Source organism: Carettochelys insculpta, chromosome 15 (assembly GCF_033958435.1).
Source record: "Carettochelys insculpta isolate YL-2023 chromosome 15, ASM3395843v1, whole genome shotgun sequence".
Lineage (NCBI taxonomy): Eukaryota > Metazoa > Chordata > Testudines > Carettochelyidae > Carettochelys > Carettochelys insculpta.
The window spans coordinates 35,021,274-35,042,088 of NC_134151.1; the positions used below are offsets into that span (position 1 = coordinate 35,021,274).

Below are 20,815 nucleotides of genomic sequence, written 5' to 3' on the forward strand. Positions count from 1 at the left end.
TCACAAAGCAGGTTGTGAAGCCTTATTAGGGTGCAAGTAATCATATTGGATAGGTCAGAGGTTAATCAGTGTAGGTAGGGAAGGTTTGTACCATTTCTTGATCTAGCAAAATCCCACCTTCATGTTTACATGAAATAAATATATTGACTAAATATCATGCTAAGGCACTAAACTAATATATCAAATCAATACACTGTTCATTTTTAGATCCACTCGTGCAGCGCAAATTCAGCTCTCAACTCTGCTATGGAGGTATTCCAGGCACTCAGATACTATGGTTCTGCAGCCAATATTAATATAAAATAAATATGTGGTAGATTCAGTGTACTTCCATGGTCTGAGGCTTTGGAATAAGGTGGAGTTGGCTAGTTTATATGGGCAGAAGCAACTATGTTCATCAACTCTGGTAATTGCTTATGTGGAAGAAATTAACACTAGGAAAGGATGTAAATGTTTTATTCTCCTTTAATGCAGTTTAGCAGCTAGAAATATGGAGAGAGGGAATGTGGAGAGGTGATCACCGACTGTTCTGAGATTTTGCTGTGAACTATAGGTAGAGAACCATTGTTGCTGTAGTATCCCAGTGGCGGTGAATAAGATATGTTCCACATCATCTAACTGCTTTCTTTACTCTAAATTGTTGAATATCTGCTTTAATTCACAAAAGGTTATAGTTGGGGAAAGGAACAGCACTTCAGCAAGGCATAATTTACAGCTTGGTCTAAACCAGGGATGGCCTACACAAGGCCCATGGACCAGAATCCAGCCCACAGAACCTTTTCATCTAGCCCGTGGAGCTGGTAGTGGTGCCATTTTGAAAGCTGGCTGTGGGGAGAGTGGTCGGCAATCTGTGGCTCTGGAGTCATGTGGCTTTTTAAGGAGCCATTTGCAGTTCCGGACACTGGTACTGCTGACTCCTCCTCTGGCGTCTGCCCTGCCAAGCTGAAATATTGGAACTCAATTTAATAGGTTTAACGGTTGGCAGGAGGGAGCTGTATGAGGGGGACGGGAGTAGGAGGATTGAGGAGGGTGGCACAGCTGTGCTGCGGAGGTGGCAACCTGGAGAAAGGGCAGCAGGGGCCAGCGTGCGCAGAGCTCCTGTATGAGGTAGGTGGGTGTGGTGGGCGGTTTGGAGTTGAGAGGGGTTAAACCTGGGGGTGGGGAGGGGAGGTTTGGGGCTATTTTATGTTCGGCGCCCTGAAATATGTAAAAAGATTGCCGCGTGGTCTTCGATGGGAAAAAAAGTTGGCTACCCGGTCCAAACAGTCTCTCAATCTATTTATCAAATACTTGCAATTCCCATTTCAAGGGAAGCATAAGCCATCTTTAAACAGTAAAAGTTCATCTGTATCCATTGTCTTTTTTCCCCCAAAGGTAGAAGACAATGAGAGCTTGACTTAAGTATTGTAGACTGCTGCCTGCTTGTAAACAACTTTCTGTATTTCATACAAGTGCTGTATAATAGTGTATGTATAGTGCTTAACTTGGCTTGGCATGTGGAGTAGTACCTTTCCAGTGTACAAATAAGTGGCTTTTAATATTTGTAATTAAGTCCTTTTTGGCCATGGCTTGGGTAATACACACATCATGAAAAAATGTACAGCACAAAACCTTTATGCACATCTTGGTGTAAGTAAGCATGGTGACCATGGCAAAAGTATATGGCATGTATTTTTACCACTCTACCCTTGTCACAGAAAAATGAACAAAGCACCTTCTGTGCATGCTTTTTACTAACTGCTGAACATCCTTGTGAATTTTTGGCCTTTCCTCGGCCTTTTGTGATTGCAGAGTATTTACACGTGGCAAGCTTCACTGGATGCTGTATAACCCATTTCACTGGACTCCCAACTAGTCTCTAAATGACTTTATATTGTCTTAATTAAAAATAGATTGAAGTTTTTAAGTTAGTCACGTACATTTCAGTCATTTTTCAAAGTCATTGAAAGTCAGTAGTAAATCCCTTTCAAACTAGATCAGTTCTTTGCAGTTCACAGAACAGTTGGCTGTAGAAGTTAAGTTGAAATGAAATATATAACATTCTCTTCTTGCAGAGTTTTGGCATTTTGCAAACTGAGACAGTCATTAACAACCACTTTAGGGTATTTATTATGTTGCAATTGTAGCTCTTGCTGATGGTAATGGAATGCATTTCTAAAATATAATTTATATCCATGTGGAACTTTGAGATTAATCCCATGAGTTGTAAGGTTTGATCTTAAATGGTGCTACTCAAGAAAAAAAATGGAGCACTGTCCATGTCAGAGTCACTTTAAACGCCTTTTCCTCTGTAGCCAAAGAGTAAAATATTTTGTTATTTTGCATGAAAATTTCTATACTCCTAATAAGAAAATTGCCTTGTGTAGAATATTGTCAGAAGTCCCTGGCATCCCACACAGTTGCTGTGGTCAAGTACTTAATGCACTTTAGGTGATTTAGAACAACAAGCTCTCAAAAGGTTTTGTACCATAAGTACAAATTATGCTGGCCTGTGCTTCACTCTTCACCTGTATATCTGAAAAGAGCTTGCTTTCTCATTCATATGTTGTAAATAATGGAATAAGCCAGCATCTCAATTTTGATAATACTTTGCTTTTTAAATAAGCAAGCCATATATATGGTTTACGAGTGTATTTCCATTGGCAGCTTTGCATTTTTGAGCTCTGTACATTTTAACACAGATTCCAAACATGGTTTTGGGTTATAGGAGTAGGAATTTCCCTAACTATTGTGAATAGAGTGAAGTGGCATTTGTCGAAAAGCTGAAGCTCATTCTTCTTGGATCACCTCTAAACTAGTGAAGAAAACACCTTGCGTTGAAAGGGCTGATTTTGGATTAAGTCTGGGCAGAATCCCTATCCTAAAAATATGACTACATTTGAGAGATGAACATGTTTTTTGTAGATCGGAACACAGTCTTGAGTCTGATTCAGGCCAGAGGGTGTCAACTTTCCCCACTGCAAGCTGTTACTAGCCCCTTCTCTGATTTGGTGCGGGTCAATCCCAGAGTTGCTGAGTTCAGCCTGGCTGCAAGCAGAGCAGCTAAATGGTTTAGCCCATGTGCTGGTTCAGAGTGGGCCAAGCAAAGAGTCAGTGGGTCAGCCAGGCTGCAGGCAGAACAGCAAACAGCATATAAGTAGCTCACTTCTAGCTAGGTGGACAGGAAGGCTGCCACCCACAACAGGTGGATGGCACAGAGGAACAGGCCCACCTACCACACTGTACCCTGGTTCAGGGCTTTAAGGGCAGCAGCCTAATCTGCTGCCGAGTCAGCAGAGTCTCCAAAGCGCTGACTCACTCCAGCTATTCCTGGCCAAACTGTACCCCTTCTCCACGTTTACCTGTAGTCTCAAAGATTGATCACCTCAAACTGCTTCGTGGGTTTCTGTGTCTGCCAGAAGACCTGGTAATCCTGGCTGGTTCCTGGCTTCCTGTGGCTTGGTGTTGAGCAGTATTCTCGGTGGTCCAGGCCAGTTGTCCTCTGCCTCTGGGCTCACCTCAGTCTCTCAGTCTGAGGAGCCAAGAGGAAAATCCATCTCCCCTGTTGCCTGGACCCCAGCTGAGCTCCCAGTCCCAGACTTTATACTTCCATCCCCACTCTCTTCCTCCCCACCCCCCACTTGCAGGGGTGTGGGTCACGGGGACAGCCCACCTCTCAACAGTCATCCGTCCTCCCAAACTGTTTGCTAGAATAGACACCAAGCTTGTCTTGGAAAAGCCACTTTTATAGCCACTATAAGCATCACTGTCCCTGGTGAGTACCATTAATTTCTACAGAATCTGCACTTCCATCTCTTGTTTGTTTTAGCCTGTGTGATTATCAGGATAACTTTCCAAATATGAGCCAAAATATAAGTCAATGAAATGCTGAATTCCTTAGTCTGTGAATAGACTTCCTCTGAGACAAAAATAAAACTTGTCAGTTGGCACCGTTGCCATTCAGAATCTTTTGTGAAGCTGAGAAGCTGACAAGAATAGAGTCTGCTTTTTTTGGTGGAAGAGCCAAGTAATCACAGGGGAAATCTAAAATAGCGCCCAGCTCTCTTGGTCGTAGACCAGGAATTGTTATATGGACATGGCAGGACTTTGTGGTGCTGGTAGACCACTTATGTAAGCCAAATCTGTACAGTTGATTAAATGTAAGTCATCAATAGTTATCAGATGCATTAATTTATAATTTCTGCTTAGTATTTTGTACCAATGGCATAATGTTTTGCCCTTTTAATAATCTGCCCTTAACAAGAGGACAGTATCTCATCTGCTTGGTCAACAATTACTGTCAAGAATAAGAAGGTTAAGTGGGCAGGCAATGAACGAAAGCATTCCTGGGAAAGTTAGAACTAGTTAGTTATCCCATTTTTAAAATTAATAATGAACCTTCAAATATATAGTAAGTTATAGAATTAGTATGGGAAGTTGCTATATTATACATTTACGCTGTGAAATAAAAATGTGTTAATAAATTAGATTATCGTCAATCTTATGAATTCAAATTTGATTGTCCTCAAATGTTCTGGAAGTTCGACTTATCATTTCTCTGACAACTTACTGCATCTGCAAGCACTTGGAAGGTGGTAAGGTGATAGGGAACACCCAGCATGGATTTGTAAAGAACAAGTCATGTCAAACCAATCTGATAGTTTTCTCTGATAGGATAACAAGCCTTGTGGATAGGGGAGAAGTGGTAGATGTGGTATACCTAGATCTTAGTAAAGCATTTCATATGGTCTCGCGTGATAGTCTTAAAAAAAAAAAAAGAAAACTAGGCAAATACAATTTAGATGAGGCTACTATAAGGTGGGTGCATAACTGGCTGGATAACCATACTCAGAGAGTAGTTCTTAATGGTTCTCAATCCTGCTGGAAAAATATAACAAGTGGGGTTCCGCAGGGGTCTGTTTTAGGACCGGTTCTGTTCAATATCTTCAACAATTTAGATATTGGCATAGAAAGTACACTTATTATGTTTGCAGATGATACCAAGCTGAGAGGGCTCGCAACTGCTTTGGAAGATAGGGTCATAATTCAAAATGATCTGGATAAATTGGAGAAATGGTCTGAGGTAAACATGATGAAGTTTAATAAGGACAAATTCAGAGTGCTCCACTTGGGAAGGAACAATCAGTTTCACACATACAGAATGGGGAGAGACTGCCTAGGAATGACTACAGCAGAAAGGGATCTAGGGGTTATAGTGGACCACGAGCTAAATAAGAGTCAACAGTGTGATGCTGTTGCAAAAAAAAGCGAACATGATCCTGGGATGCATTAACAGGTGTGTTGTGAACAAGACACGAGAAGTCATTCTTCCACTCTACTCTGCGCTGGTTAGGCCTCAGCTGGAGTATTGTGTCCAGTTCTGGGCACCGCAGTTCAAGAAAGATGTGGAGAAATTAGACAGGGTCCAGAAAAGAGTGACACGAATGATTAAAGGTCTAGAGAATGTGACCTATGAAGAAAGGCTGAAAGATTTGGGCTTGTTTAGTTTGGAAAAGAGAAGATTGAGGGGAGACATGATAGTGGTTTTCAGGTATCTAAAAGGGTGTGATGAGGAGGAGGGAGAAAACTTGTTCTTTTTGGCCTCTGAGGATAGAACAAGAGGTAGTGGACTTAAACTGCAGCAAGGGAGTAACAGAGAGGAAGCCGTGCTGGCCTATATACTATCAAAACAAAAAGCAGTCAAGTAGCGCTTTAAAGACTAGCAAAATAGTTTATTAGGTGAGCTTTCGTGGGACAGACCCACTTCTTCAGACCATAGCCAGACCAGAACAGACTCAATATTTAAGGCACAGAGAACCAAAAACAGTAAGCAAGGAGGACAAATCAGAAAAAGATAATCAAGGTGAGCAAATCAGAGAGTGGAGGGGTCGGGGGGGGGGGGGGTGAGGCCAAAAATTAGATTAAGCCAAGTATGCAGACGAGCCCTTATAGTGACTCAGAAAGTTCCCGTCCCAGTTTAAACCATGTGTTAATGTGCCGAATTTGAATATAAAAGCCAGCTCGGCTCTTTGTCTTTGAAGAACAGTAAAGAACTTTCGCACCGTTTTTCAAAGAGAAACAGCCGAGCTGGCTTTTATATTCAAATTCGGCACATTAACACGTGGTTTAAACCGGGATGGGAACTTTGAGTCACTATAGGGGCTTGTCTGCATACTTGGCTTAATCTAATTCTTGACACCCCCCCCCCCCCCGCCACCTCTCCACTCTCTGATTTGCTCACCTTGATTATCTTTTTCTGATTTGTCCTCCTTGCTTACTGTTTTTGGTTCTCTGTGCCTTAAATATTGAGTCTGTTCTGGTCTGGCTATGGTCTGAAGAAGTGAGTCTGTCCCACGAAAGCTCACGTAATAAACTATTTTGCTAGTCTTTAAAGTGCTACTTGCCTGCTTTTTGCAGCAAGGGAGGTTTAGGTTGGACATTAGGAAAAAGTTCCTAACTGTCAGGGTGGTCAAACAGTGGAATAAATTGCCAAGGGAGGTTGTGGAATTTCCATTGCTGGAGATATTTAAGAACAGGTTAGATAGATGTCTGTCGGGTGATTTAGACAGTACTTAGTCCTGCCATTGGGGCAAGAGGCTGGACTCAATGGCCTCTCGAGGTCCCTTCCAGTCCTAGTATTCTATGATTCTATGATCTCCATTGCTTTATCGAAGTTCGACTGCATGATCATTTTATTGTAGGTACCTATCTCACAATGTCTTAGCTCTGTTGCATTCTGGGGGGTCATACCACTGAGTTGTGGGTGGAAGAAATTGCTCCAGTTGCTTCTGGGTGTTTGATGTCACTATCCCAGAATGCAAAACACTATCTCAGAATTTAGAGCACCCTTTAACCACGTGAAAATGAACGGTATATCGTGCCATTTTCTCTGATACAGCGCTAGCTCAAGCGTGGATCCTCAAATGCTTCAAGTCATTGCACAGACTGTTACGGCAACTTCCTGGAATGTCGTGCACTTTTTCTTTTGACTACCAAGGCACTGGGCTGAGATGATGGTTGAGGGTGGTGATGAAGATTTTGAAGAGGAAATCGGTCCACTGCGATTCAAGAACTTGGAAATGCTCACTGCCCTGGATGCATTGCTGGCAGTGGAGTGACGGTTTTGGACTTGTGAAACCAGCACACACGGGTGACACCACATCATTTTGAAGTCCTGGGATGGCCAGCAGTGGGTGCAGAACTTTCACATGTGCAGCCGACATACATAGGTTGGTAACCATGTAGCTTTGTGGGATACATCCGAGAGACTTTTGGAGGCTAATAGATTGATTTTAATGTGGAAGTGCCATGTCTTAGTCTTTATTCAAAGTTGATGCTACACCCAGCCACTTTTGACAATGTTATATTGATATTAATGCTCCTGAAATCAATTTAATGATATTTACAGTGAAGACAGAAACATTGTAAAATCCAGCTAACTGCCTTAAATTTGACTTTATCGTGTAGTGTAGACATAAGAGTGCTAACTAGAATTTTTAATTGAGATTAAAGAACCACATCGTGTCATTGGTTTTTAAAGGTAATGAAGTGACTGCTGTGGTCTACATGAAACTGCTTAAAAGTTGGTCTTTTTAGAAAGCTGGTGTAATAAACTTGATTTATTTAAGCCTTCCTAAATTTCACGGGGACTACCAGCATGTGTGTTTGACCTCTTCTGCCACTTTCTTTGATAATGTCTCATTATAAAACTTTTCACCTGGAGGTGAAGTTAGTTTTCCGGTTTTAGTGAGTTGCTCCTATTGATTCACTTTACTTCTGTGTTCAGTACAAGTCTGAGAAGGCTTTTAATATATTGCTTTAATTCCTGGAAGATTCTGTTTCCAAAGCCACAGGGTGTTCAGAAACTGGGTAGAAGAGGACTGGCCTAAGTCTACTTTGTACAGCTTTGCTTGTTGCACAGTGATTTCAGTTGTCAGTACCTTCTGATCTATAAGTGAGCAATTTGCCCTGATTTGACCCTCACAGCAGTGTCCCAGAAACCCCTGCATTACTCTATCACCTTGACATCCAGTCTGTTTCCAAAAGACTAGTTTAAGATACCATGATGGCCTCTGAATCCACCTGCTAACCTTTTTGCTTACTCTCTTCCTTACTAGCTTAAAATAAGTAAGCTATCTTAGTTGCTACATTTTAGAAAACCAATCCAGCCTCTTCAAATACCTTGAGTTGACCGGTATAGTGTGTCAATAGTTTCCTTCCAGATTTCGATGTTTCCACTGGGAAGACTCAACGAGCCTGTGAAGAAAGAGGAAGAGGGTACAAGTACAAGTAAAAAAAGTACCTTGTACATGGGAAAGACACTTATCCATATTGATACTGAGATGCCCTGGAAAGCAATATTGGCATTATGGGGAATTGAGTTTTGGAATGTAAACTATGCTTTGTATACTGTATGCGTTTTCTTTTAAAGTTGCTAGAAGAGGCTTGAATATTGTCATAATACAGACTTAAAGTAGTAAGGCTTGTAGAAATTGGGAGTTTTAAAAAAACACGCACACTAAAAAGCCCCAAAAGTCCCATTAGTAGAATCTAATTCATGGGACTTAAACATTAAAGAAAAAATTACCTTATTTTTGAGACTAAGCTAAGATCAGGCATATGGTTTTGATTTTTCTCTTCAATGCTGGTCATATTAGGGCCAGACAGTTTTATTTTCCTGATGTACTATAACTAACTGCAGATGTTTATACATTATCACTTTTAAATGGGCTTTGACAAATGTCTCCTGGAAGGCAATCGCTCTTTAAATTTTGTAGATACTGTATTATGAGTAAATGGTAAAATAAAACTTTGAATCAAGCTTATGTCTGAACTCAGGAAATTTACCCCATATCCTACTTTAGGATTTTTTTTTCTGCTGAAAGATCTTTTGTGATCCTGTGAGATTGACTTCACTTTATGGGGACAGCAGGGTTTTGGGGACAAATGCTGCCACATATCTTTTGACAGATTGTGTTAAAATGACATTGCCTTTTTACATACCTTTCTGGTAGAGTACTCTGATTGGTTCAAGACACAGGATCATCCAGCTCCAAATTAAAACATTCATAATACACAGAGGGTGCATCTACACTTGCATTCCTCTTTTGAAAAAAGTATGCAAATGAAGTAAATCGAAAATGCAAATGAGGTATAAATTTGCCTGTTTAGCACCTCATTTGCATATTCTAATTTCAAAAGAGCTTCTTTCGAAAGAAGAAAGCCACTGTAGACGCTGCTTTTTCGAAAATAAACCCCATCTTGGAAAGAATCCTTCTTCCCTTTATTTGATGGGGAAGGAGGATTCTTTCCAAGATGGGGTTTACTTTCGAAAAAGCAGCATCTACAGTGGCTTTCTTCTTTCGAAAGAAGCTCTTTTGAAATTAGAATATGCAAATGAGGTGCCAAATAGGCAAATTTATACCTCATTTGCATTTTCGATTTACTTCATTTGCATACTACTTTCGAAAGAGGAATGCAAGTGTAGATGCACCTTCAGGGCTGCAAAGTGAAAATGTTAAAAATTTCAGTCTAAATTTTTATGCTGTTCTTTGAGTATGTTGTGGATCACTTTGTAAAGTGTGTAGAGACACAGTTTGTAAGCTCAGAATCTTCGGATAACCATATCCAGCAGGACAACATATGTACCTCTGTGGGACAGCGTACTTTCCTAAGTTCCATGTCCTTGTCAGTGGGACCAAGATTGAACCTGCACTGTCAGACCACCTCTCTTTTTTCATTCAAAGTTTATTTTAGTAAACTTTTCATGTCTCTCCCACACCCCACCCATCCTGTCCCCCCAATGCGTACACACTTAGGAAAGACCCAACTTGAACCAATTGTGGTCTGTAAAACTGTTTAACCCCTTTCCTTTTTGTATTGGCCTAATAATCTTAGTCAGTGGATGCAGGAGATGCCCTTTCTGACTCAGAAAAACACATTCTCAATATGTGCATCTGTTGCTGTTCCTTGCCCCATAACTAGAAATGCCAAGAAACAATGTCATCTCTGCCTGTCTAAGTGCAATCTATAAGGGTAACATCTGATCCTGCAGTAGAAACATTCTCCATACTAGGACCAGCACAGACATCCTCAGCACCACCCGTGTCACTGTCTGCACTGACTACATTGGTGCTGCTCTATGCAAAGGGTGGTGCCACCTTCTGACACTGAACAGTGCTCCTGAACAAGAGTCCCAATGTAGCTCAGTGTTCAACATAACCATCGCACAAGATGGGCTGGATGCCACAAGTAAGTTTTTGAACTCCGTGACAGTGAGGGATGGTGCCACGCCAGCACTAGCAGCAAAGAAGAGTTGAGAGAGAATATGTAACAGTGTTGACATTTATTGCTGCCCTGGAACCAGCTGTTTGCCTTTCCCAGTCCAGTAGTATGCCTTTGAGTCTCTCACTTTGTCATATAAACCAGTGATGGTATCAGATAAGCAGTGGAACAGTGCTTCTGTTGCAGAGATCTACTTATTACTAGGCCATTCCTCCTCCCCTGTCTTGAGCAAGGAACCCTGGCCTGAGTGAGAGACCGTACACCTAGGGTATTTCATGTACCCCTTGATGGGACTGGCAATAGAAATGACTGATTGTGGGTTGTTAGTACCAGTGTGATCTTCTCTCCTGACCATACAGGCCTTATTAGGGCTGACTTTGTTAGAGATTCTGGAGGGGAATTATTCCTCCACAGGAATTGTCCTTCCAATCAATGAGGACATTTTAGACCCAGCACAAGTCTGTGGTAACACATGCTGGCCTCACTCCTCCCAACTGTGCAGCAGGTGGAAAAGTGCTACCACATTTCTACATGCATCTGACACTGGTCTTGTTCATCTCTGCAGTGCAAGACCATGCTAGATCCACCTAGGGAACTCCAAAAGACAAGGCCCTCCTTGGACAAAAGATTTATTTGGTATTCCTCTAACTGCACATCACTTATTATCAAGCCCTGTTTGTGTGGTGTAATTCTTTGGCATGGAAAGAACCCCATCTTCCTTCCTGTTGCTGCTTGTTTTCTGTGCCCCTGTCAGATTCTTGCATTTGTACTCCAGTATCATACCATAACGCTTTCTTGTACCAACATCTTAGAACACAGTTGGCTTCTCCTGGTCTTCAGCTGAGTGTCTGCTCAGAAACCAACTGTGTTACTCTTGGAAACACCCATCCTCCTCAGTCATGCAACAGCTGCTTTTCCAGAGGCAGCAGATTTGGTGAGACAGAGCCATACCAAGTTGAGCTTGAGAAACTGCCCCCGCCCTTCGATTTGATGTGACTGCTGACAAAGGAGTCACTGTCCGCAGCAATCTAATTAAATGTACATGGAAAAAAACCCAATTAACAGTGCTCATGCTCTTTGAAATGTACTTCTTCCTTTGCCAGACAGGTTCCAAGGTGGTCTGACTAGGAGGAAAGAGGAGAGAGATGAGATATTTACAGCTTTCCAGCTCTATAACTTTTGTGCAAGGGTACTCTTTTGGTGAGTAGGTATGTCCATGTTTCAGAGTTAGATGTCTTTATTTGTACAAGTTAAGGCTGCAGCTAATTTGTACACAAGATGACTAAAGGAAATCTTCACTCCCTTCCACGATAAACTCAAGACCTTTCCTGAAGATACACTGCCTTCCACTGTAAACTCAAGGTCCTCCTTGAAGCAATCTGTGTCTAGCTGTTTAACTACCTTAAACATCAACTGGCTTGCTCTCATCCAGATCCCAGTATCTGCAAGGAATTGGGGAACTACAGTACCAAGAATAGTTGGAGAGGTAGCCATGTTAGTCTGGATTCCAACAAAACAAAGCAGCAGAAATGTAGCACTTTAAACACTAACAAAATGATTTATCAAGTGAGGAGCTTTTGTGGGACAGACCCCAGACCCACTGCATCAGATCAATTTCATTTCCAATACAGACTGACATTTGTAAGTACAGAGAGAAATTGCAATCAAATAGGATTGAAGGGAGGGGGTGAGAGGACAATTGGACAATTACCGTCTTTTTTTGGTCCTCTGTACGTATAAATGTCAGTCTGTATTGGAAATGAAATTGATCTTATGAAGTGGGTCTATCCCACGAAAGCTCATCACCAGATAAATCATTTTGTTAGTCTTTAAAATGCTATATTTCTGCTGCTTTGTTTTGTTACAGTACGAAGAGACGATTAGAGATAGAATCATCAGCTTTAGCACGGACGGAACTTTTTGCTTGAAGGAGCATGGCACCCAGTGTTTTAGCAGGGAGACTTATCAAACGAAGTGTGAGTCTAATGATTTGGACTTTGTAACTTCATATCAGTGTTTAAAACTGCTTAGAAATAATCCTCCTAGCAAATCTCTTTGTGCTTTGAGGCAGCAAGCATTCATTGCTGTATGCTGATTTTGAACATAGACTGGTTTGACTGACTTGTTACAGCTGAATAAAGGCATTCATTGGTGGTTGGAAAAGAGGATCGAAAAAAGCAAATTCATCGTATTTGTACAGGAGCTGAAAATGCTTCCTTGCATTAATGGAAGGTAAGCCTATGGCTGAATGTTTGTTTGATTCAGTTTTGACCCTTTCTGTCAGTGGTATCAATGGTTAATATTGTCTAAGACCAGGAGGGTTCTTTTAAAGAAAGCTTGTGCTACCTCAGAGCCAAGAGCTGCACCTAGGGTAACCATATCTCCCATAGCCACATATGGGATAGGGGAGGCACTCCCCCACCCCACCCACCGAGCCTCAGGGAAGCAGTAGGGAGGGAACAGCCAGTGCACTCCCCCTACACCTTCCCTGAGCCTCGGAGAAGTGGCTGGGACAGAGCAGCCATGGCGCTCCCCTTCCCCGAGCCTCGGAGAAGCGGCTTGGACAAAGCAGCCATGGTGCTCCCTCTCCCCTTCCCCGAGGCTTGGAAGTGGCAATGATGAAGCAGCCATGGTGCTTCCCATCCTCTAGCTAACCTGGCATCTCTTCCTGTTGGAGAGCACGTATTGCTGGACAGAGCTGTTGAATGATAGATGCTATAGACTGTTCTATCATGTAATAAGAGTAAAGACTGGCCCAGTTGATGAAATAGAGCAGTGTTTCCCAAATGTTGTTGTTCAGGAACCCAGGTTCCGCAAAATGAAAATAAGGGCTCTGTGAGAAAATTCCATTACAAAAGCTGACTCCTCTGCAGCTCCTTGCCCTGCTTCTGCTGAAGCAGTAGAACTAAATTTAATTGGTTTAACAGATGGTGGGAGGGATCCTGCCATTAAACCAACTGAATTTATTTATTTCCATTATTTCAGCGGCAGCAGGGCAGGGAACCACAGAGAACCCCTCACTTCCTCTGATACCTGAGTGGCCACATCCCTTTGGTGTGCATAGCTTTGCTCACCCCCACCAGCGGAACACCTCCATAACAGCCTTCCTTCCAGTGGGTGCATGTAGCCACCTGGCATAGACTCCCAGCCAGTGCCACGAATTGGTGAGTCCTGGGGGCTGGTTTGGGGCTGAGGCAGGTTAATGATGGTAACACTGGGTGGGTTTGGAGCTGTGTGTGTTTGTTTAAGCCTGGGAAGAGGGGGCAGGTTTGTGGGATGTGGTGTGGATATGACGGCTGAGGCTGGTAAAGCCTGGGGATGAGGGTGGTAAAGCCTGGGAATGGGGTTCCACAGAATTCTTTCAAGTTCAAAAGGGTTCCATGGCCAAATAAAATTGTGAAGCACTGAAATAGAGTATCACCTATGATTGCAGAAAAGGTGTTGGGGTAAGGTGACAGTTTTAGGCTGTTTCTGCACTCACCACCTCCCATTGGAGGGGGCATGGTAATGAGACAGTTCGAAGCAGAGTAATGAGGCTCTACGGTTTATATTCAGCACCTCATTAGCATATTGGCAGCTGTGTGAATTTCCAAGTGCGAACTTTGAGTTGAAGATTGACAGCATAGATGGGGGCAGCTTCAAAATAAGTGCCCCACTTCGACATTCCCTTACTCCGATCTAATTTTGTGGGAGTAAGGGAATGTCAGAGTGGGGCGCTTATTTCAAAGCTGCCCACATCTACACTGCCAGTCTGCACTTTGAAATTTGCACCACTGACATTATGCTAATGAGGTGCTGAATATGCACATTAGCACCTCATTAGCCTGCTTCAAATTGCTTCATTACCGTGCCCCCTCCAATGGGAGGGGGCGAGTGTAGAAGCAGCCTCCAAGAGGTACAAGACTTGTATACGTGATTTTTGTGTTGTAGAGAATCTTCTTAAAACACTGAATGTAACAGATATCGTGTGAAGATACTTAAAAATGTATCATATGTTCAGGTTAGCTCCATTACGTCATCTAACTTGATAAACATGCATGAATATTTTAACCGTACCTTTGCCTTATCTTGACCTGTTTCTACAGTATTTTCAACATACACCTAGCAAAAGGGATTGTACAAGACAATATGCATCAGTCTCTGCAGTAAACACAGAGTGGCATAAAAAGCAAATGGCAAGCACGGCTCTTATGTTTGCAGCCAAGCTCAGCGCCTGCCTGAACTCTTTGACAGGATAATAGAGAAACAATAGGTTTCATTGATCTGGATTTCTCGGGAGGCAATTGGTTTTTGAGTTCAGAAGCTTAGCGTAAAGGGCCAGTCTTGCTAGAGAACCAGACTGACTTTTCGTAATTGCAAGGGGTAATAGCGGAATGCAGTTTACAAACTAAGTTGTCTTCTAAAGCTACCTAATCTTGTGACTTTAGAAAAGTTATTGTTGAACGTAGTGAGATCATTTCTGTTCTTGTGAGGGCCCTGAGGACTCTGTTCGTTCAATATAAGTTCTTCACTTCCAAACTTTTAGCTCTCTGTTTATGGTCTTCCAACATATCTGTGAAAATTCAACAGGAATTCCTCATGCTGTGCCTTAGTTGGCCTGGATGAAACATTCTTCTGAAACACAAAGCACCCCTTTCTTTCCTTTTGCCATCCCCACAGAGCTCAACAATACATCTGCAGAAAGCCCCCCCCCCCGGGTTGCTGATTTGGGGGTGTATGGAGGGAAGTTGCTAAAGAAATATTTGTACATGGCTTCTAAATTTAAAAAAAAAATAGAAATTGGAGAACACATTTCTACAGAATGCATGCTATGTTCATCTGTAACTTACTGTTTTGGTGTAACAATTCAAAAATATTTTGCTCACCTGTTAAAGCTTTGCAGACATCCTATGGGAAAACTGAAAAAAAAATTATTCCACAAATCTGGTATCTCAGACACTTATTTATATAGCTCCTGTTGCAGTACTGAACTCTTATTAGAAAGTCTTCATATTCTGTGCTTCTTTCTCATACTTTATTGGGAAATTCATTTGTTTGCTTTTTTGCAGGAAAAATGTCATAAACAGTATTATGACCTAAGATAGGTAATGAAACAAAAAAAAGGACAGAGAATCTCAAATCTACAACTTTTCATATGTGTTCTTAGTAAGATTAAGAGGCAAGAGGCCGTGAACAACATCTATACCAGGGATTCCCAATCTGTGGATTGTGACCCAAACATGGGTCACCACTGGATTGTCTAAGGGTAGCTGACTGGGCATCTCCAAGCTGCATGTGGCTCTTTAAGGAGCCATTTGCAGCTCCTGATGCTGCTTACCTCTCCAACTCCCTAGTCCCTGCCCTGCTGCACTGAAATGGAACTCAGTTTAATTAATTTAATGGCTGGCAGGAGGGAACCAGCCATTAACCCAATTAAGTAGATTCCTACTTCAGTGCAGCAGGGCAAGGAACAAGTTTCTGCCTAGAACTTTCTTCCAGCCAACTTCCACTTGCAAGTGGAGCTTCAACAGGGACTCTAGTTATTAGTGAAATTTCTAATTTCCACTGTCACTGGTGCCTCCTCCTGGGTAAAACATCAACTTGCTTCAGTAAGTGTTTCTTGTGGTGGCTGGAGCCTTCAGAGTGTAAGCCTTAATATTACACAAGTATGCATGTCACTGGAGTTTCTGATCGTCATTTCTAAAAAGTATTTTGTGACATTTCCACAACGCATCAGATATCCTTAAGGATATCTGTAGGAGAAAAACAAGGTGGAGACATAATGTAGTAATGTTATGTCATTTTTACAATAGAACTGAAAAGTTGAAAATATATGTGTTGCTTAAAAACAAATATTGAAAGGGCACAGCATTAGAAAAAAAAAATGCTCTTGTATTTCCTTTCCTGAGGTTATAGGTCTTATTTATAGGAAGCACCCTAACAACAGAAGCTAAAAGTTTAGCTCATTCCATTTCCTTTGAAGAACACAAATGTGACTTTTTTGATCCTATGTCTCTAGCTGAAATGATCAGCAAAAAGTTGGATTTATTTGGGTGTAGGTTTTGGATAACTTTATATCCCACTTAAGACTAAAGTGAGATGCTTTGGTTTGTCTAAAGCAATTTTACTGCTGAAACATTTTTAATATTTTATGTCTACAGCTCTTATGAGTTATTGCCTTTCCTATGTTTGAAAGAACATTTGTACTTGTCCTTCATGGTTGAGTTGCTTTAGCTTCCTATAATTAGAGCCACTCTATAAATTACTGTGAAAATTATTATTTCTGACACTATTAGAATACTCCTCACTGAGGACGGAGGATTAAGCAATGAAAGCTTTAACTACATGTGCACTGCCGCTTTGCATTCAATGATCTTTCTGAAACTCACAAAGAGGATTATTGAAATAGAACATGATGTTGCCGTGGAGGCCGCCTTGTTTAATTTGGATTTTTCTTTAGTTGTTCCTCAGCTGAAAACATTAGCATGGAATTGAGGTGCTTTGAAAACTAAGGGGAGTGAATGCCTTTTTAAAAAGTTATGCATAGGAATATTTATCTCATGATAATCAACTGAGAGTCAGTTGGCTAGTGACATTTTAAATCTGAACTTAATAAAGTAGCTAATTTGCTAAATTTTCCACCTTAATACGAAACACAGATCCTGAAGCTGGTATGGAATTTTAAGTATTTTTCTTCTTTAAGTGTTTGTAACCTCTTGAACCAATAAATACAAGTTAATAAAAACTGGAAGTTGATAAGTATTGCTGTAACAGAGAATATGCAAGTGTGAATATGAATTTATAAATTAGTCTTCTATAGCAGCGGGAAACTGTAGCTAGTAAGGTAACTGTTTGATGATGGGATACTGGTCATAAAGAGTCTTGAAGCCTAGTAATAGGAGTGACTTCATAATTGCACTCATCCCATTGACTGTGATATGTTTAGTATCTAAGCTCAGTAATTGTCTCCCATAATCACATTGTTATGGGTGAATTTTTAAGTGCGTTGACAGTCCATTTTCCAGTGTCTAATAAAACTAGATAATGATTACAGACACTGAAGGCTACAGTAGTATAAACTAACACTGGTGCCAAGCACAGACCAAGAGACCATAAGAAAGTTGAAAATTAAGGCATCTTATTGTTCCCACTATGTAGAATTCTTGGTAAAACTGACCCCTTGTTTCAAATGGACCATGAGACACCTGTGCTGAGACCTTTTACATCACTGAGCTCTTTCTCTGTGCTATGATTGTTTACCAAGTCCTCCAGCATCCCCAGTAAAGGAGGTATACCAATATGAGCAGTTGTACTGTAAGGTGTACTTTGTTCCATGGTACGAAAATGGTCTCAGCAAAAAAGTAGCCTTGCAAAACTGAACTTTTTCAGAGCAGAGGTTATCGGTCAAGGAGGCTGTTTGCCAGAGTGTCCAGAGTTGCTGATGTGTTATACCTACCACCTGCCTTTACTGATGGAGGTCACAAAGTAGCCTTCAAACACCCTTGTAAATAGTCTTACGAAATTTAGTAGGCACTGGCATTGCTTTATTCAGTTGTGGTAATATTAAGAGCAGGTGATATTGTAATCCACTGTCCAGAGGAGGCTGTTGGTGATGCATGTTCCTACAAAGAGTTACTCATTGGCCATGGAAGAATATAGAGTGATAGGCAGCCTGAAGTTGTGTGTAATATATCTGCAAATCTAATTTCTCACTTAAACACTTGGAAAAATGGTCTCGGAGAAGTAGCTATGTTAGTCCATATCTTCACCCAACAAAAAAGCAGTCCTGTAGAACTTTAAAGACTAACAATATAACTTTATTAGGTGATGAGCTTTCATGGGACAGACCCACTTCTTCAGATGTGGAAAATTCTGATGAATGATAACTGAACAGATGAAGAGGATTTATCAGAGAGCAAGAGAGGGGAAAAAATGAATAAAAGCTGACCAATTGACTAGATAGGACAAAAGGGGCAGCAGGAGGGGAAGTGTTTGTTAAGTGAGCTGTCTGGGATTACTGCAAATATCAAATGTGGGGAAACTATCCTTGTAATGCGTGAGGTAATAAATAGCTTTGTTGAGACCAAGGTGAAAAGTGTCATACCTGAGAATGAACTCCAGTTCAGATGTCTCCCTTTGCATCTAGTGTTAGTCTCTTTGTTTTAGAAATAAACACTTGAATTTTGGATGCTATGACCTGTTAGATTGAAATGCTGACTCACAAGTTTATGTGCATTTAGATTCCTAATGTCTGATTTGTGTCCATGCATTCTTTGAAGGAGCGATTGTCAAGTTTATGAAGTGTTCATTCTCAGGTTTGACACTTTTTTCACCTTGGTCTCAAAAAGATATCAATTGCCTTATGCAGTACATAAGAACCTAAGAACATAAGAACATAAGAATGGCCATACTGGGTCAGACCAAAGGTCCATCAAGCCCAGCATCCCATCTGCCGACGGTGGCCAATGCCAGGTGCCCCAGAGAAGGAGAACAGAAGACAATGATCAAGTGATTTATCTCCTGCCATCCATCTCCTGCCCTTGTTATGAAAGCTAGGGCACCATACTTTATCCCTGGCTAATAGCCATTTATGGACCTAACCTGCAAAAATTTATCAAGCTCTTTTTTAAACCCTAATAGAGTCCTGGCCTTCACAGCCTCCTCGGGCAAGGAGTTCCACAGGTTGACTGTGCGCTGTGTGAAGAAAAATTTCCTTTTTTTAGTTTTGAACCTACTACCCATCAATTTCATTTGGTGTCCCCTAGTTCTTGTATTATGGGAAAAGGTAAATAATTTTTCTATATTCACTTTCTCCACACCATTCATGATTTTATATACCTCTATCATATCGCCCCTCAATCGCCTTTTTTCCAAACTGAAAAGTCCCAGTCTCTCTAGCCTCTCCCCATATGGGACCCTTTCCAAGCCCCTAATCATCTTAGTCGCCCTTTTCTGAACCTTTTCTAATGCCAATATATCTTTTTTGAGGTGAGGAGACCACATCTGCACGCAGTACTCGAGATGTGGGCGTACCATAGTTTTATATAGGGGAAGTATGATATCTTTTGTCTTATTATCGATCCCTTTTTTAATAATTCCTAACATCCTATTTGCCTTACTAACTGCCGCTGCACACTGCGTGGATGTCTTCAGAGAACTATCCACTATAACTCCAAGATCCCTTTCCTGATCTGTCGTAGCTAATTGACCCCATCATGTAGTACGTGTAATTTGGGTTATTTTTTCCAACATGCATTACCTTACACTTACCCACATTAAATTTCATTTGCCATTTTGCTGCCCAATCACTCAGTTTGCTGAGATCTTTTTGTAGTTCTTCACAATCCCTTTTGCTTTTGACTGTCCTGAACAACTTGGTGTCATCTGCAAACTTTGCCACCTCACTGCTTACCTCATTTTCTAGATCATTGATGAACAAGTTGAACAGGATCGGTCCCAGGACTGAGCCCTGGGGAACACCAGTAGTTACCCTCCTCCATTGTGAAAATTTACCATTTATTCCAACCCTTTGTTTTTCTGTCTTTTAACCAATTCCCGATCCATGAAAGGACCTTTCCTCCTATCCCATGACCACCTAATTTACATAAAAGCCTTTGGTGTGGGACCGTGTCAAAGGCTTTCTGGAACTCTAGGTATATTATGTCCACTGGGTGCCCCTTGTCCGCATGTTTATTAACCCCTTCAAAGAATTCTAATAGATTAGACAGACACGACTTCCCTCTGCAGAAACCATGCTGACTTTTGCCCAACAATTCATGCTCTTCTATGTGTCTTGCAATTTTACTCTTTACTAGTGTTTCTACTAATTTGCCTGGTACTGATGTTAAACTTATCGGTCTATAATTGCCAGGATCTCCTCTAGAGCCTTTTTTAAATATTGGTGTTATATTGGCCGTCTTCCAGTCATTTGGTACCAAAGTGGATTTAAAGGATAGGTTACAAACCACTGTTAATAACTCCGCAATTTCACATTTGAGTTCTTTCAGAACCCTTGGGTGAATGCCGTCTGGTCCTGGAGACTTGTTACTATTCAGCTTTTCAATTAATTCCAAAACCTCCTCTAATGTCACTTCAATCTGAGTGAGTTCCTCAGATTTGTTGCCTAAAAAGGCTGGCTCAGATTTAGGAACCTCTGTAACATCTTCAGCCGTGAAGACTGAAGCAAAGAAATCATTTAATCGCTCCGCAATGGCACTGTCTTCCTTGATCGCTCCTTTTATATCTTTATCATCCAAGGGCCCCACTGCTTTTTTAGCAGGCTTCCTGCTTCTAATGTATTTAAAAAACATTTTACTATTGTTTTTTGAATTTTTGGCTAGCTGTTCCTCAAACTCTTTTGTGGCTTTTCTTACTACATTATGACAGTTAATTTGGGAGTGTTTATGTTCCTTTCTATTTTCCTCACTAGGATTTGACTTCCACTTTTTAAAAGCTGCCCTTTTCTCTCTCACTGCCTTTTTAACATGGCTGTTTAGCCATGGTGGTTCTTTGTTAGGTCTCTTACTGTGTTTTTTTATTTGGGGTATACATTTAAGTTGGGCCTCTAGTATGG

General features: G+C 41.3%; 1 protein-coding gene across 3 annotated transcripts in view; it reads left to right on the forward strand.

Moving 5' to 3' along the window:
* The window catches only part of GALNT10 (polypeptide N-acetylgalactosaminyltransferase 10), a 156,146-nt gene that overhangs the window by 23,958 nt on the left and 111,373 nt on the right, over positions 1-20,815 (forward strand). The window contains exon 1 of one of the 3 annotated variants that reach the window (XM_075010129.1): positions 13,299-13,427. The exons of the other annotated variants lie outside the window; for them this stretch is intronic. The gene's annotated coding sequence lies outside the window, so the exon portion shown is untranslated. Of the gene's footprint in view, positions 1-13,298; positions 13,428-20,815 lie in introns of those variants that run through there. 3 annotated transcript variants of the gene reach the window in all.